The sequence below is a fragment of the Helicoverpa zea genome, chromosome 16, assembly GCF_022581195.2.
Source record: "Helicoverpa zea isolate HzStark_Cry1AcR chromosome 16, ilHelZeax1.1, whole genome shotgun sequence".
Lineage (NCBI taxonomy): Eukaryota > Metazoa > Arthropoda > Insecta > Lepidoptera > Noctuidae > Helicoverpa > Helicoverpa zea.
Genome location: NC_061467.1, coordinates 10,892,905 through 10,905,247, shown reverse-complemented (window position 1 = coordinate 10,905,247; position 12,343 = coordinate 10,892,905). Strand labels below are relative to the sequence as shown.

General features: G+C 35.4%; 1 protein-coding gene across 2 annotated transcripts in view; it reads left to right on the top strand.

Moving 5' to 3' along the window:
• The window catches only part of LOC124637405 (calmodulin-binding transcription activator 1), a 202,361-nt gene that overhangs the window by 116,944 nt on the left and 73,074 nt on the right, over positions 1 to 12,343 (top strand). For both annotated transcript variants that reach the window (XM_047173840.1, XM_047173839.1), the window contains exon 4: positions 10,106 to 10,173. The gene's annotated coding sequence lies outside the window, so the exon portion shown is untranslated. The remainder of the gene's footprint in view (positions 1 to 10,105; positions 10,174 to 12,343) is intronic.

The window sequence follows — 12,343 nt, the reverse complement described above, 5'->3', positions numbered from 1 at the left end:
TGTATCTAAGAATATTATTATAGGTCATTAGATTAGTTCCTTCTAGTCTATTTCAATAGGCATACTAATTTTCTCAATTGTTAACTACGAGAAGAAACAGAAATAGACCACGTAGAATCAGTACTTTTTTATTAGATCTTTTTCGAAATTCGTCAGTCTATCTATTTTAGTTTCAAACAAAAATCTATTTCTAAAAAGTATAATTTTACAACAAAGTCATTCTAAAGTTAGAGTGCCTTTTAATTAAATCGCTATTAGGTACATCTATTTTTGGGCCGCACTAACGCTCAAAATAAACCAAACAAACTCCAAACTACTGTCGTACATAATTGAATTAAATACAATCTACAAATTACGACTTACAATTATTATTCTGAATTCGGCCTCAGGGTTTATGAATTCGGCCTTAGGGACTCGGAGGCCGAATTCAGAAGTTTTGACGTCAAAGGGCAGCACTATAATGTCGGCTAAAGTTGGGGGCATATAATTAAGTGTTAGTAAACATTTCCTGTTTCATTACTTAGACAGTTAACACTAAAGAACGGAGCTAGGGTTGAATTTAGTTCAGGATTATAAATTAAGTTAAATAAGTGTGTGTGTGTGTGTACATTTGAGGGGTTAATTTTATATGTAAGATTTCTTTAAGTTTTATTGAAAGCTAAAATAAGTGGCCCTAAGTGTACTAGATTGTTAGGTCATAGCATTAAAAGAAATTCATATCATGATCCTATACACTAACATAAAATACCATACTGGGTACTAGTTACCTTATATGAATGAAACAAAACCTGAATGTGTGAAAAACCCGGTAATCATTTTCAGGCATAAACTAAAGAAAATCTTAAACAAAATTAAGTACATAACGACATTTTAACTACCAACACTTGACATCAATACAAAATCGATTAAACAAGCCACATACTTCAAGTCTCGAATCACTAAAAAAACCTTCATTAAGCACTATCGATTATTGCGGTCAATAATCGAATGGTACTTATGTTCTGCGACTCGATTTCGCAACGGGTTTTTTGCGGGCTCCGCAAAGAATTCTCGACTCTAATTCGTGCGAAATAGTAGTAATAATCGCTTGAAAACTGATTTGATCAGCGTCGTATTATGTTGGCGGGTCGTAAATGGGTCGCTCAATCGATATTCATGTAATCGGCTACTGGTTCCCGCCTTAGATCCCGTAATATCCGATTGTCGACAAATATAGTGAGTCCCAGTCATTCTTAAATAGTGTTGTGGCTTTATCGATTCGATCTACATTAGAATTTAAATGGAACGTGGGTATTCAAACGTGTTGTATTACATTAGAGAGGCGCTTATTTATTTTTATTGCGTCCATCGCGGGCGTTGTGATTTTATTTCGATTTATCTAGTAGTTATTTATAGTTTTCTATTCTTTGAATAGGCTATTTGGGTAATATTTGGAATTTTTATTCTATATCTGGTATCTTGTTACTATTTTCAGATCAATTGTAAAACCAAAGGGGTGTCCAGAATATGCAAATACAATTAAGATTTTACAGTTTTCTTGTAACTTATTTCGGATAATTGCTCCTTGGTAAAGGGCACTACTAAACAACCCTGAAACCACTTATATACCAATTTATTTGTGGTAAATTACTATTTCATTAGTTTCGTACTAAACTTAGGATAATCAAGTAGTAATTAATATCTTGTGGTTTAAACTTACATAACTGTCTTTACCTCGTAAGTAAGTTGATGGTTATGATGATAAAACTGTTATCCCGAATGAGATAAAATTTGCCACTGGTATAGACGCTAATAGGCTACTTTATCCGGGTGTGAGAAGTGGATCTACTTACTAAGAGACGTGGGTGAAACTACATTATATATCTAGTATTGTTGTTACTGTTACTGTTACAGCCTTTTTAGGGTCTCAGCACACATATGGGATCGGAAAGGGATCGTCACCGTATCGCCTCGAGCCGTTCAGAATGGTTTGTATTAAACTCCCTACTGCAACGCACACTAATCGGAATAATAACGTAATCGCCTCGCCTCGGAACAGGCTCCGAACTTGAATTCCCGCGCTTACGGCTCATCGTCCCCGCGCTTACGTTTCTCCGTCCCCGCGCTTACGTCTCTCCGTACCCGAGCTCACATCTCTTCGTCCACCCTTTCCCCTTTCCCCTCCCGCGACTTGCCTGCTAAAGACGCCGCCATTCGCAAGGAGTATTTCATTCGTGTTGCGCGTATGTTTTATTTAAAATTTTAAGTTCGATTCAAACACAAAATAACGATGCAAAGGGAGAAACTTATTGAAGAAGTGAGAAAATATCCATATTTATATGACTTAAGTGATGCTTAATACAGCATACCAGGGGGCGGCGAGGCGTAAGCGCGGTGTCGCCTAGCCGGAGCCGAGTTGACGTACAGGCGCTGCTGATACGCTTTCGTTACGTGCATACGGTAGGTTGACGCCTGGTTGACAGCGAGGCGAAAGGCTTTACGGTTACGATCCCTTTCCGATCCCATATGTGTGCTGAGACCTTTATCGTCACACTTCTGGGCACAGGCCTCCTCTCACACGGAGAAGGAATTAGCATTAATCACCACGCTTGCTCAATCCGGATTGGTGATTTTAGCCTATATAGTCCAGGATTCCTCAAGATGTTGTGTTTTCCTTCAACTTTTTGTCAGCCCTTGCTGTCCAAGATATACTTAGAAAGTACATACAAACTTAGAAGTTGCATTGTTACTTGCCTGAACTGGAATGGAACCCTCACCCTCATACTCGAGAGGTTGGTTCTTTACCTACTAGACCACCACGACTTATTAATAGACTTAGTATCTAGCCTACCTATTGTACCTTTTCCATTAAACGGGATTAGAGAATATCCGTCTTACCACAAAAACTTTTAAACGTCAGTTTATGCCTTGTCTAAAAAAATGTCAAATTATGACGTTGACATATGGTTCATTTTGCAGCCAAAATTTTATTAGACAAGTGTAAAACAGGGTTTAAAGTTTTTGTAGTAAGGCCCTATGTGTTTAGGTGTATATCTATGTGTGTGTGTGTTTGTGTGTCCTAACTAATTCATATGTGTATTAATTGTATACGCTTTAAGAGGGTGGATTGTAGATTAAGTGAATGGTAAACATAATATAAGATCAAGTGAGAGTGATAAGCAAGCGGATTCACGTATAATGATCTAAATTAGGTTATGAAGATGTGTTATAGGAGGTGTGTAATCAAAACATGTTGACTCATTACGTACCCTAAATTTATTGGAAAAGATTAACTATTAAATATTTAGCCATAAATCAAGATAGCTGGTTCTTTGAAAATATGAAAGACAATAAAGAAGAGAGTATAGAACAGGCTTACTAGGTACTCCATAAACAGCTTTCAGGCTACCAATGGCTTCAGTATCCTATATCTGAAAAAAAATTTTATATAAAAGTGTACTTGATATATTTGATGTACAAGACTACAGAACTTGTGCGTTATCAAAATCGAAAATCAGGTCCCGTCAATTCAAAAACACCCCACAAAAAAAATCTAAAAACTCAAAAAAAAACTTGTCTCCTATAAATGTTTACACAATTAACCGTAATTAGGAGGGGGCGGGGCGTCGGAACTTTACGACGTCGTTAGCGTCCGACTGACAGGGAGGGGGGGGGGGTTGTGCAGCTATCACAATAAAATGAACCAATGAACTCTTTGGAGAAATGGTGTGGGTGTAGTGATGAGCGACAGCGAGGAGCGATTCTTTTAATCACTTCGCTGTCCATGATGCAGCCACAATAGTTTGGTCACAATAATCGGTGTGATACACACCACAGGGACAGGAAAGTTGTTAAGAATTTATATATAACAACTTTCCTACCGCGCCCTGAGAAAACTTCTTCCTGCAACTCCATAAAAAGTACCGTGTACATAGTGGTAATAAGTGGGATTGGGGCGTAATGATCTTAGCAACTGCTAAACCGAATTGAAAAATTATTTCAGTGTTAGGTAGCCTATTTATCGGGGAAGGCTATAGACTACTTTTACCCAGGTTCACGGAGTAGTTCAAGGGACGTGGTTGAAATCGATAGCTATAGTTATTCAAACAATAAAAGCAAGCGCAAAAGAAAGATACAAAATAATCGTTACTCCACAAAGATTAGGAACATCACCACGTTCCTTTTATCTTTTTTCAGACACAAAAATACACAATATAAAGTTACATAAAACAGTCGTACGATAAATTCGGCATTGAAAATCGCTATGTAACGCGATCCGCTCGCTTAAGCACTAAATGTACCCTCTTATTGGTTATTGAGGACTAAAAGTGAATCTTTAGATGCGAATTCTAACGACATGACAGTACCCGAATTTTCATTTGTTAATGACATTTTCGAAACAGAAAGTTCTGTTTTGTATATCCTGCAAATATTTGTGTTTATTTCTTTTACATAATTTTTATGCACAACTGTTTGTTTTATTTAATGACTGTACTAACTAAACAAAAAAAATGTTCTTCCCTACTTTTCTTTTAAACTGGATAAAACTTTGACAAGTAAATTCAGTAAGTAGCGCTTATAAGATAATACGTTATGTGTAACTTGTCCTCGCCAGTGTAGCCCCAGTTAAAGATGCTCCTAAGACCCGCATCGAACAATGGGAAGAACTTGCTCTGCCTGATTTCCTTCCACCCGTGGAACGGCTTCCACCTGGTTACGACCAACCGTGGCCTGTATGGAAGTCTCTTAACAGGCTACGTGCACAGGTAGGCAGGTGCAGGGAAAACCTATGTAAGTGGGGCTACACTGACGACAATAGCTGCGGGTGTGGTGTCATACCACAAACCATGCGACACCTTCTATGCTGCCCACTATGCCCCGACAGCTGCATAGTGGAGGACCTTTACAACGCTACTGACAATGCCGTATGCGTAGCGAAATATTGGGCCTCCAAAATTTAAGTTGCCATCGACTCGCCAAGAAGAAGATGTGTAACTAAAGCTCGTGGCTAAGTGGTATTTTGATTATATTCGTTTAAATTAAACAATTATGAAGTTAATTAGTATTTCAGGGTCAAGAGAATTATAACTTTAATGTAAATACCCAGTGATAAAGTCAGATATTTTGTCCAAAACTTAGTAATGTGTATTGTGACCACTTTTAGCACCAAAAGGCGTGAAGGGACGGCTTTTAACCCTAAACTGAAGCTATAGACTTTACTTTTTATGATTATTGTCGTTATCTCAAACAACTCAGACTTGTCATAACGTGGAATTACTCAAAGTTACAATTAAAAATTATAATTTACTCTTTGAAATGTAATGTCAACCCAGAAACACTTTTTTGCTTTATTTATTTACTATTATATCTTACACCCGCATCCACTTGGACCTATTTCATGCACCTAGATAACATATAGCCTAAGGCCTTCCTCGATAAATGGGCTATCTAACACTGAATGCATTTTTCTAATCTATCCAGCAGTTTCTAAGGTTAGAGCGTTTCAACAAAGAAACCCTTCAGCCTTATAATATTACCATGTATAGATTTTTAAATAATTTGTAAGAAGATAAATGCCTAAAGCTCAGTATTTCTAATAAATTATTATTCTATCTTGCATGCTTTAACATTCATGTGAACCTTTCAATTTTAAATAGCAAATATTTTATCGGACTGACCACTCAGATACTTTTGATAAATTACATTCTAATGGCACGCATGTTTTATATTCATACGTGTTCTTAAAAAGTATTGATTGATGACCTAGAGTATTATTTTTCTTGATCAAAGGAAACTCGAAGCTTTAAAAGGTTATTTTTATGTAAAAGATCATGATTTGCAAAGAATATGTACATCTGAATAAATACAGAGTTTACACTAATTATTATTCTTCTGTTTTATTACTTATTGCTTCATAAATACTAGGAGCCATTGGAAATATTATTGAGTTATAATTTTTACAGTATACCTCTACTCAGTCCATCGATGTCGTTTATTAACGGAAAGAAAAATTTCGAAATCATTTTAAAGCTATTCAAATTCAAACCATGAAAAAAAATATGCACATAAATATCGTAACTTTCCCGCCGCAAAAGAAATTGTGACTCAATCACAGACATACCGATACCGAATTCACACAGAATATAAAATATGCATCATAGTACGAGTATGACTGAAGAATTTAAACTTATTATCATAACAGACCCCTACGACAAATTGGGGTACAATTTACAAATTGGTACAATGTATAAACTGGGGTACAATGTATAAACTGGAACATAATGTACAAAGTGGGGCAATAACATGTCGATACCTGTTCCCGAATATTATTTTTCTTTCTATAAAACATTTGTGCGAGCGATATTTTCTTTGATGGGAAAGTGTGCAGCTGTGTCCAAGGAAATTCATTTTATTATTTATTAGTTGACCGCCCTTATAAAATGTGTTGTTTTGTCCCTTTTGGGCTGTTTGATGGAGAAATAACGCTGAGATTGCTTATGTCAGTAGCTTATTGTATTTTGTTACCGTTCTGTGATTACCGCATAAAATATTGATAAGAATTCAAAGTGGATTAAGCTATATACATATTCTCAATGTACGTGCTATTTCTACTAGCAAAACAGTAACATTTTGGTTAAATAAATGCAAGAATACAAGCTGTTGATTTGCATCCGTGCCATAGTCAAGGACGTAATTATGCTAATGATTCTCGACCCAAATCAATAAGAAAATTGGTACGTAATTTTTTTTTTTATTTTTTTTTTCGGAATTCCGTCAATGTCATGTAGCCGTATTTGAACTTGACGCGTGTATTACTGGTCTTAAAACCGTGCTGCGCCCTCACACAAACGCAAACACAAAGCATACGCAACGATTATTCATAATTTTCATTCATAAAATTGGATTACTTCTGAAATACTACGACATTACAATAACAAAAAAAGCAGTACATATTAGGTATTTCCCGTCCACTGTAATTCCAATTGATTATTTACGTATTTTATGACCTCCTCCTGAAGTATGGCACAAATGCAAATCAACACCTTGTATATGTTGTAAAATCATGCTAAAAAAAAGTCATTGAAGTAGCGCTTAAACAAGGATCAGTTACTGTTTTTTATGTGACTTTAATATGTAGGCCGATATTTTTATTACAAACCAATAAAAAGTTTCATACTTAAAGTAATCATGCAGCCTTTTAAAGTGTATTCTTTCCCAAAAATTGTTGCATGCGATATATTCTAGCTTTAGCAATAAATGCTGGAATTAAGTTGCCAAAACATTGATCAACATTTTATTGCCTTTTTGCATGTTCTGTCTTCTAAAGTGTGTATCTAGTGAGCCATAAATTAACGTTATAGCTCAAATTAGCCTTCAAATTATATTTTGCAAACTTGATATAGAGATAAGCTTGTAAAATTGAAAATTAGTATTTTTCCTACATTGAACATGAAAGTGAAAGCACGTAAACAAAAATTATTTTACTCTATGCCTTATTCTTACAAATAATGTATTGAATTGTATAAATCTTTTAAACAGTGTATTGTACCGATAAAAACGTAAAATAAAATAACATTGGGCCTTATATCTTACACAAGTACCGTTTCAAACACACTTACCGTTTCACACAAGCAATACAAATACAAAAACCAACCGAAGAACACAGTAAAGGAAATACAGTAACACAACTCCCCCCAATTGTACCCAAAAACAGCCGCCGACATCTGTCCGTTCCTTTACTCGTAACATTTACTTCCCTAACTAATTCAACTACTTATGTATGCCATAGCGTGCAAGAATTATATTCGAAGCGATAAATCTATTCCTAAGAGAACCCGCAAACTAGAGACTAAATAGTCGGCCGACAGCAGGCCCAATGTTGGAGCTAAATTCGGTCAAACTCAAAGGTTTTTATTTCATACAGACCTATTACAGGAGCTTATGAAACGTCAGGCTAATTGCGCGGTTCCAAAGAGTGGGTCTTATGGAAAAGAACCGGCAAGAAACTCTTTCAAAGTTTTTAGTCCGTTGCCAAACACCTGATCGTTGTTATGTGCGTACTACCATCCCCCTCCTCATCCCCAGCCTCGTTGGTCTAGTTGTCGCAAGTGTGGCTGCTGAGCACGAGGTCTCGGGTTCGATTCCCGAGTCGGGCCGAAATCGCTATGTGGGTTTTAGAAGACTTTCACAAAGCAGCCCGAAGCCTGGAAGTTGGTGATTGATTCACCCGTGCATCGGAGAGCACGAAAATGTCGGTCCTGCGCCTGATCTCTTTCCGGTCGTGTCGGATTGCCGTCCCATCGGGCTATGAGAGTGAAGGAATAGGGAGTGCACCTGTGTCTGCGCAAATGCTTGTGCACTATAATATGTCCTGCGCAGTTGGCTAATCTCCTTACATGAGAACAGCCGCCGTAGCCGATAATCGGCTAGGACATCATCATCAATCATCACTACCATACATCTTCTACTACCATACTCATTTATGAACCCAAACGAACTAGCTATCGGCCGACTAAAAGTTTGCAGTGTGCGGGTCTGAGGTCTGAATGTATTTATTTATTTAGTGCATGTTCTTATTTTGGGGGTAAGTCGTTAAATAAACGGGGTAATGGGAGCTGTTGGGGGTTATGTTTCCGTATTTTTGGGGTAAAATGGGACGGATTGGGGTTCTATGGTAGGTACGTTTTATGTGTAGTGTCTTTACCTACTATTTTTTTTTATCGAAACAAATGATAGTGAGAACACCAATGAGTTGGAACAGATGTTGAAGAATTATATAATTAATATTTTAAAAGTTTAAAAAAATTAATGATAAACCGATATATTCAAAACGAATTTGAATTTTAACAATCCACTCATTCAATCTCCTTTAATTTAGCAGAAAATTCAAAATTATAATATTAATATGACATCAATTTCCAAGATAAATTATAGGCAATTAATTTTATTACCTACTAAGTACTCGTATATTATTAATGGCTAAGCTAAATAAAAATAGCACTTTAAGTATTATAGTGTACAGAACAAAAATGCGTTTTTAAATATGAAAGACGATGAATATTTCCGCTTGGCTGCGTTTTGGAGATTCTCATCAATCTTTGTCCGGTTTTGAAAGAGATTTAACGTAGTATTCTGTAGACATTAAAATGGGCAATATATTATGGTAGCAACCGTCTTACATTGCCAATGTAGGGGCTTTTATATGTAAATATTTTGATAAAAGTTTAGATTTTAAGATTTTAAAGCAACAGGCTGATTTTTTTACCCATGTTGTACTGAAATATAGCAGATGAAACAAAAAAACAAATGAAAAAACCAGGCAAAAATTCAAATGGTTTACCATCGAAAATGTACCAATTCCCATTGATGAACAAACCTACACGCTTAGAATAAAAAATATTTTTTCCCTAAAAAAAAATGACAAACGGAACCGCGGTCTCCCAGCTAACCAAATGTAATAACTCGTAATTCGTTCAGTCACTTCAGGGAGTCACAACTTTACGATTACATCCAAATCATTATTCCGTCCCCGTCTTCAAAGCATTTGATTTATTTATTTGAATAACATGATCTGAATCTTTACTTCGATTGCCGATTCAAAATGGCTGCCATGACAGTTGTCGTTTTTTACGTGCGCGGTAAATATGCATGTAGTGTCTTCAAGTTGTTTGATTGGGAATAAATAAATGCACTAAAACGGTTTAAATTTTAACATTCAGCTAGAGTAAAGTTTATGGTAATGCTGATTGCATTCGTAGTTTACGAGTCTAGTTAATAAACGTGGAAGGCTTTTGGAGAAATTTGACTTTTTTGGGAATATACATACATATGTAGGAAGGTGCTTGCTTAATGGTATGGTGATTGATAATAAAAATATAATTGGTGTGGTGGTGCAGCATATAGCGATTTTTTATGACTTATGAAATCCATGAAGGATAAGAATATAAATTGGTTGTTAACGTAGAAAAAATCTAATCATATTATGGTACTTTTAAACATGTTAGTCTTGTTTTATCAGTATTTACCATAAGATATTTGAAGATTGAAGTGTGTCAAAATTATTTCCATGTTTTCTCATTTTGGTATTGTTTGATAAATTAATAATATTTTTTTTCATTTGTTACAGGAAATTGCAGCAATACTCATTAGTTTCGACAAACATAGCGAATGGCAGTCAAAAGAAGTCAAAATACGGTGAGCTATTTATTTTTTTGCATTCTAACTCAAGATTTTAATAATCTATTAGAAACTATAGATTTGCCTAGACATAGAATTATTACATTAGCCATACAAGTAAAATGCCATTTATCACATAGATAGAATGTTGAGAAAACAAGAATTATAGACTATTTTGAAAGGACATTATTTCATATTATTTATAACAGACGATTTTACCGTCAAAAGGAAATTAGAACTTCAGGAGTGTATGACTGAATATGAAATACTATTTCAAGGAAATATGAAAAAATGAAAAGTTCTAATAGATTTAAATGAATTTTCACGTGCTACCCGCCCTCGGGGAACACGTAAAGGTTTTCAAGGAAATCGTAATTGGAGCTCAGGTGCGAATTTAATCGAGTTTAGCTTCGGATAGGTACTGAATTTTGTTTTGTTAGGGTATTATTTTATTGCGTTGGTGGACTTATATTTATTGTTCAAATGTAAAGTTTGTAAACTTAATATTTGGGCACGAAAAATAATAGATATGCTTATAATTGAGGCCAGTTGATAAAGCTTTTGTGAAAAGTCTTCTTGTGCAAGAAAAAAACTGTTGTCTCTCTGTAAGATTTGTTTTCTAAATTTTAAGTGGATAACAAACTTTTGAGAGAATTATTCATAATATTTTAATTGTGAAAAAAGAAAATATTATTTACATTTTATTCAACAAAAAATATACTAAAGCCTAAAATCCTAAAACGAAATTAGTCATAAATATCAATTTGGTATTCTCCTCTGTCCAACGCAAACAAACTTTAAATCATCCCATTTTTACCCCTTTTTGTAGGATTTGAAAACAAACAAAACTTGCCTCTTTACAATATTAGAATGGGGACCATGGGACTAGCATTTTTGGGGTTCCTCAAGAGAATAAATGAATCACTTATGGCATATTTTCAAGTTTGGCTTTCGCACCATCCCTTCAGTCAGATTGGGTTATTTCAGAAACAAAAAATTACTGTTTTTTTTTAGAATAATCAGTGTATGAAACAATTAATTAATAAAACATAATTTATTGAAATACGGATACCGAATCTTGTGCTGTCAATTTACAAGTCTATTTTATCAGGTCAACTGTTTTTATCAGGAGTCAATTCATCTGTCAATCTTCATCAACTAATCTTCCCTACATACGGAACCTTCACTCCACACCACCAAATCATACTTAGCCACCTTTTTTACTACAGCACGGGCCCATAAAAGCCACCTGATGGCAAATGGTCACCGTAACTCATCGATAATGCGCGATTCAGCACTTTAAAGAGCTCCCTGATGCATTGGGTCGCTGAAACTGATTCGGTTCCTGAAAGCTTTTAAATTAAATAAAATATGTGTGAGGATGGTGATTAACAATGGGATGTGGTGATTTGTTTGATGTTGTGGGCTGTTAATTGGGGGTGATAAGTTTTGATGTGGGATTGTCTGGTTGCTCACTGATAGTTATTTTTTTATACAAGCTGAGTACAGTAAACGTTAAAAACGACATTGTCTAAGCAAAATAAATTATTTTTGTATATGAACCGGGAATTAGTGCTCACAAGCGGCTGTTTGAATGTTGAGATTCTACATAGAGTTGTGTGTGAAATTTTTAGAGCGCAAGAAATCTATAATATAAAAATGAATCGCAAAATGTTTTGGTAAGTGCATAACTCAACAACGCCTGGACCAATTTGGCTAATTCTTTTTTTGTTGTGTTTGTTATTGTCAGGAGAAGGTTCTTATGAAAAAAAAATAGGGTAAAGTAGAGAAGTTAGTTGACGGGAGCGAAGCCGCGGGCAAAAGCTAGTACCTAATATTTATACTGAAAATAGGTAGGTCCCATATGTAAGGAAATTCTCTGAATTCTGTACATCAACAAAGACTTATTGAAACCTACATATGTTTATCCAACTTAAATTACCAACTAAAATGCACTATCTCACAGACAAAAAAAATCACAAAAGAAACGAATTAAACTATCAGTAGAATAACGTGACCGTTACTTTTATACTTTACTCTGTGACTGTACCTAATTTGGCGCCCAACGAGGGACCCGTTCCAAGTTGTAACAACTTTAAGCAAATTAAAACTTGGGCCGTGACTACTGGCTTCTGTGTGTGCGCCGTTGAAATATTAACTCTTTATGGGCGAGCAGTGTACAAACGCG